The following is a 6,523-nucleotide window of genomic DNA, read 5'->3' on the forward strand; positions in this document are numbered from 1 at the left end:
CGAAAAGATTAAAAGTCACCTCTTCATCTTGCACTCTCACCTTCATTAGCCCATCATCTATGTCGATCATCATCCGAGCTGTTTTCATAAAAGGTCTTCCAAGAATTAGGGGTACATCACGGTCCTCATCCATCTCTACTATTACAAAATCCACCAGAAACAAAAATTGGTCCACTTTCACAAGCATGTCTTGGGCGATTCCGTATGGTGAGGTGGTAGACTTGTCGGCTAGTTGTAGAGTCATTCTCGTCGATTTAATCTCAACATTCCCCAATCTTTTGACAATGGAGAGGGGGATTAAATTTATACTAGAGCCCAAGTCAATCAACCCATTTCCAACGTATGTGCTTCCAATGGTTACCGGTAGAACAACCCGGCCCGGATCGGACTCCTTCCTTGGGAGAGTCTTTTGGATGATGGCGCTACACCGTGCATCAAGCAATATGGTCTCATCTTCCACGTGTCGCCTTTTCTTGGTAAGAATGTCCTTCATGAATTTAGCATACCGTGGCATTTGTTCTAATGCATCAACAAATGGAATGTTGATTTGGAGTTGCTTGAAGATGTCCATGAACCGTGCATAATGCCTAGCATTGTCCTTCCTTGATGGAGCATGTGGATAGGGTAGATGTTGAGTTGGAATGACACTCACCCCTTTCTCAGATTTCTTCTTCTTCTTTGATTCAGCATCTTTTTTCCCTTCCAGATCAATCTGCTGCTCAATTGGCAAAACCTGTTGTTTTCGCGGCGCGAAGGTGGTTCGCGACGCGAACTGAGCATTTCCAGTAGCATTTTCCCTTTCACCAACTATGTCTTTTTCTTCCAGCATCCCCTCAGTGATGTTCTCTTCTACAATCTCTTCACCTTTTTCACTTACCAACTCTTTACCACTCCTTGTGACAATTGTTTTGCAATGCTCCTTTGGATTCGGTTAAGTGTTAGCAGAGAAAGAAGGCCCTGCGTTTTGTTCCGACAGTTGCTTCGCGAGTTGGCCTACTTTATTTTCCAGATTTTTAATTGCTGCTTCGTTACTCTTTTGATTTGCCATGGAAGCTTGCATGAATTGTTGAAGAGTGTCTTCTAGCTTGGAATTTCCTCCTTGCGACTGCTGTCCTTGAGAGTTTGGATGTTGGTAAGGACTTTGCTGCTGAAAATTTTGATTGTTGAACCTTGACGGTTGATAGCCTTGATTGTTTCTTGGTTGGTAGCCTTGATTGTTAGGCTGTTGTCTTTGATAGCCCTGATTTTGATTGTTCACATAACTCACTTCTTCTTGGGGTGGAGGACAAAAACCAGTAGGGTGATCCCCTTGACATAATTCGCAACATGCTACTTGATGCTGAACTTGAAACCCTTGAATCTCTTTTACTTGCTGTGGAAGCTTGGCCATTTGTTGAGTGAGAAGCTCCACTTGTTGAGAGAGTAGCTTGTTTTGAGCAAGGATGGCATCATTGGTATTTAACTCAAGAACTCCCGGCTTACGTTGTGAAGGGCTACGATCATGTTGACCTTGATGATCATTGAGGGTCATCCGTTCAATAATGACTTTAGCTTCTTCCGCAGTTTTTGACATAAGCGAGCCACCCGCGGTGGCGTCCAGAAGTGTCTTGTGAGTTGATTGGAGTCCATTTAGAAAAATATGGATTTGAGTGAGCTCATCAAAACCATGTCCCTTACATTTTCTCAACATTGATTTGAATCTTTCCCAAGCTTCATTTAGAGACTCGTTGCCTCCTTGAGTGAATACCGCAATAGCCGTTTTGGCTTCCATGAATCGAGATTGAGGGAAGTATCTTTCTAAGAACTTTTCTTCTAACAAATTCCAATCTGTCATTACTCTTGCCGCTTGATCAAGTTACCACTCTTTTGCCTTCCCCACTAAGGAGTGTGGGAACATCCTTTTGAATAGTCACTATGCAAAAAGAGGGAAAAGAGGGCGCTTTTTTTGGCCTATAACAACGCTTTAAAGCGCCCTCTAATCTGGCGCTGGCATAGGTAAAGACAGCGCTTTTTTCCTAGTGAAAGCGCTGTCTAAAGTGGCTCTTTAAGCCCTTTAAGGGCCACTTTAGAGGGCGCTTTTTAAAGAAAGCGCCCTCTAAAGTGGAAACATTTAAGGGTTTAGAGGGCGCTTTTACTGGAAAGCGCCCTCTAAAGTGGAAACTTTTAAGGGTTTAGAGGGCGCCTTTACTGGAAAGCGCCCTCTAAAGTGGAAATTTAAAGGGTTTAGAGGGCGCTTATTTTGGGAAGCGCCCTCTAAAGTGGGTGGTTATTTAAATTTTTTTTTTAAAAAGCTCTATATTTTTTTATTTATTTTAGACAACCTGTATATTGAAGCAGTACACCCAAAACTGTATAATTTGAAGCCCTTTTTCACACATTGCATTTGTAACACCCTTCTAAAATACCCCAATAATTAATTAATTCAACAAATTATAAATCAGAGTAGATATGCAATTTAAGGGTGTCACACTTGACACTTCACACCATTCACCATAATAACTTGTCATGCTCATTTATAAATCAAAGTAAAACATTGCACAATTCGCAGCGGATAGAGATCTAATCAATCATGCAAACCATGTAACACATTACATGTAAAGTTGTTCAACAACCAAAATGAAAACAAAGTAAAACATCCCGTCCCGATGTTACATCTACCAGAGCATGACCCACTAAGGAACTACACTAGACTCCAAGCACTAGCTTCTACTCAATCACTGCTCGTTACCTGAAACATAGTTGTAAGGGTGAGTTCCTCAATCGATATAATAAGCATTATAAAATATCATGTAATGCTAAGTAATTTAACGCATTTCATCACCCAAATCAGATCACACATTCAGCAACGGCAACATCAACTCAAAATCATAATCATACTCAACCCAACACAAAACACACGTATAATATTGGAATACATCCATTCATATTATACGCCATACATATATTATGCAATGAGACTCCATGTGTAACACCCCAATAAAAATAAGATAATTATTTGATTTAAATTAATATTATATTTATTAATTTAGTTAAATAATTGGAATTTTTGGATTATTATTATTATTATTTTGGAATAATAATTATTGGAAAATATATAAGTGTGAAGTAAGGAAAAAGAATCCCATTTGGTAAAAAGAGTTTTACGTGAAACAGAGAAGCGGCTGAAAAGTGGAAAGTGGAGAAAGGGCAAAGAGGAAGAGCAAGGGCAAAAGGTTGGAGAAGAGAAAAGCTTGGAGCTTAGAGATTGCCGGATTAACTCAGGTAAGGGGGGTTTATCGTCGTTTAATGGGTATTATGGATTAGCATGTAATGGGTAGTGATAAGCCGTTGAATTGACCCTAATTGGGATTATGAATGCTGGAAAATTATGTTGGATAAACTGTGTTTAGGCTGTAATTGAATCTGTGTTTGGGTTAGTTGTGAATTTCCGAACGTAGAGCTTTTTACGGAATTGGAATCGGAGGTCCGGAAGTCCTCCAACGGCGGAAAATGCGGAGAATTCTGCATTCTGCCTTGTGTTAGCGCAGGAACAGCTTCTGTCTTGCGTTAACCGGTTAACCCAGGGTGTTAACCGGTTAACACTGTTATGTATTCTGAATAATTGTTGTTTTGTCTGCGTTAACCGGTTAACCCAGGGCGTTAACCGGTTAACACTGTTAAGTTTTGGGCAGGAAGCGTGTTTGTGCTGCGTTAACCGGTTAACCCAGGGCGTTAACCGGTTAACACTGTTGCAGAGTGGAAAAATTGTTAATTAAAATGTTGTGTGCCTAATTGATGGTTGCCTATATCGGTGTGTGATATAGTAGGGATTATTTCCCGCTGTTTTGAGCAGTATAGGTATTAGTAGAGTGTGCTAATACTGTGATTAATTATTTGACACGATATGATGTTTTAATGAATGTGTTGATGATGTATGATAGTATGCATAATGCTATGAGTGTATATATTATGCATGTGGTTGTGAATGGACTATTTTATGGCTTAGAGTGTGAGCATATGTCCATTGTGGATTATTGTTGATGATGTTGCATTGCTAGGTGAATTAGCATGCATAATGTGGCCTTTATGGTGGTAGCTAATTCCCATGGTGAGGAATTAGTGATGTTAGTCAATTGGATTGTTTTTGATGTTTGCATGCTAGGTGAATTAGCGTGCATAGCATGGCCCTTGGGGTGGTAGCTAATTCCCATGGTGAGGAATTAGTGATGTGAGTCACTAGGTCTCAAATGAGTGGGACTGGTGAGCTTGGTAGCCGTACCTGGATTTGGTCGGTGAAGTTGAACTATATGTTCACAAATAGTCGGTACCGCATGCATGGAGTCTCATTGCATAATATATGTGTAGTGTATAATATGAATGGATGTATTCCAATGTTATACGTGTGTTGTGTTGGCATTACGCATGAGTATGAATTGTGTTGATCTTGAGTATGATGTTTGAGTTGATGTGCCGTTACTGAATGTGTGATACGATTAGGGTGATTAATGTGTTAAATTACTTAACATGACATTATATTCTATAATGCTTATTATATCGATTGAGGAACTCACCCTTACAACTATTTTTCAGGTAACGAGCAGTGATTGAGTAGAAGCTAGTGCTTGGAGTCTAGTGTAGTCTCCTTAGTGGGTCATGCTCTGGTAGATGTAACATCGGGATGGGATGTTTTAAAAGTTTATTGTTGGTTGTGAACCAGTTTACATGTAATATGCTACATGTTTTGAATGATCGATTTGATCTCTATCCGCTGTGTATTGTGCAATATTTTATGTTTTGAGTTAAATAATGAGCATGACTAAATAGTATGACGAATGGTGCGAAATAAATGTGTGACACCCTTAATTGCATGATTACTCTGATTTATTTGTTGTTATTTTAATTAAATATTTGGGGTATTTTAGAAGGGTGTTACATTAGTGGTATCAGAGCATAGTCGGTCGAGTCGAGTCGTAATTATTCTGTTTCCCCTGTACGGGATAGGTGTTGTGTAACCCTATCAGTACTTATTGTTTTATCTTGTTGGTTTAACTCAGAATAGAGATGGCTGGAAGAGGTAGAGATGATGCTGCGATTGCTGAGGCTCTGGGTATGCTAGCTGGAGTACTTGGGGGAAATCCGAATGTTGTGGGAATGGGAGCTGCTCGTCAACTGAGTGAGTTCCAGAAGAACAATCCTCCAATGTTCAAGGGAGCATACGATCCAGATGGCGCTCAGAAGTGGTTGAAGGAGATCGAGAGAATCTTCCGAGTGACTGAGTGTGCCGATAACCAGAAGGTCAGGTTCGGTACGCATATGCTGTCAGAGGAAGCAGATGATTGGTGGGTTGCTACCCGCACTGAGTTGGAAACCGCTGGGAATGCTGAGATCACTTGGGCTGTGTTCAGAGAGAGATTCCTGAGGAAGTACTTTCCAGAGGATGTCAGAGGAAAGAAAGAGATAGAGTTCTTGGAATTGAAACAGGGTAACAGGTCTGTTACTGAGTACGCTGCTAAGTTCACAGAGCTGTCAAAGTATTACACTCCCTATAATGAGGCTGCTGGAGAATTTTCAAAATGTGTGAAGTTTGAGAACGAGTTACGTCCCGAGATCAAGCAGGCTATTGGGTATCAGCGGATTAGAGTGTTTTCTGATTTGGTGGACTATTGCAGGATTTTTGAACAGGATTCCAAAGCTAGAGCAGAGAGCTATCAGCAAAGGGTTGATAGGAAAGGCAAGAATCAGAATGATCGTGGGAAACCGTATGCAGCTGGCAAAGGTTTCCAGAGACAGAGTGGGATGAAGAGGACTAACGGGGGATACTCCAGTGCCCCTGCTAAGTGTTACAGATGTGGCCAGGCTGGACATCGTTTCCACGAGTGTACCAGTGCTGAGAAGAAGTGTTTCAAGTGTGGCAAAGGTGGTCATTTGGCTGCAGAGTGCCGGTTGAAGACTATGACTTGTTTCAACTGTGGAGAGGTGGGTCATATTAGCCCACAGTGTCCTAAGCCGAAGAAAGAGAATGAGTCGGGAGGAAAGGTCTTTGCTTTATCGGGTTCTGAGACTTTTGCAGACGATCGTTTGATCCGAGGTACGTGTTATATTAATGGCTTTCCTCTTGTAGCTATTATTGACACCGGTGCTACTCATTCCTTTATATCTTTGGACTGTGCTATGAAACTTAAGTTAGAGATATCCGAGATGCATGGAAGTATGGTGATTGATACTCCTGCGAAGGGTTCAGTGACTACTACTTCAGTTTGTTTGAATTGTCCTTTGAGTATTTTTGGTAGAGACTTTGGGATAGACCTTGTGTGTCTTCCATTAGTGCAGATTGATGTTATCTTGGGTATGAACTGGTTGGTGTTTAACCGAGTTTCTATCAACTGTTTTGATAAGACTGTGATATTTCCTGAGATTGAGGAAGGTAAGGATTTGTTTCTATCAGCAAGGCAGGTGAATGAGGAAGTAGCAGGTGGGGCAGAGTTGTTTATGCTGTTAGCGACTTTGGAGGCTAAAGATAAACTGGTGATTAGCGATCTAGCCG

The sequence above is a fragment of the Lathyrus oleraceus genome, chromosome 2, assembly GCF_024323335.1.
Source record: "Lathyrus oleraceus cultivar Zhongwan6 chromosome 2, CAAS_Psat_ZW6_1.0, whole genome shotgun sequence".
NCBI lineage: Eukaryota > Viridiplantae > Streptophyta > Magnoliopsida > Fabales > Fabaceae > Lathyrus > Lathyrus oleraceus.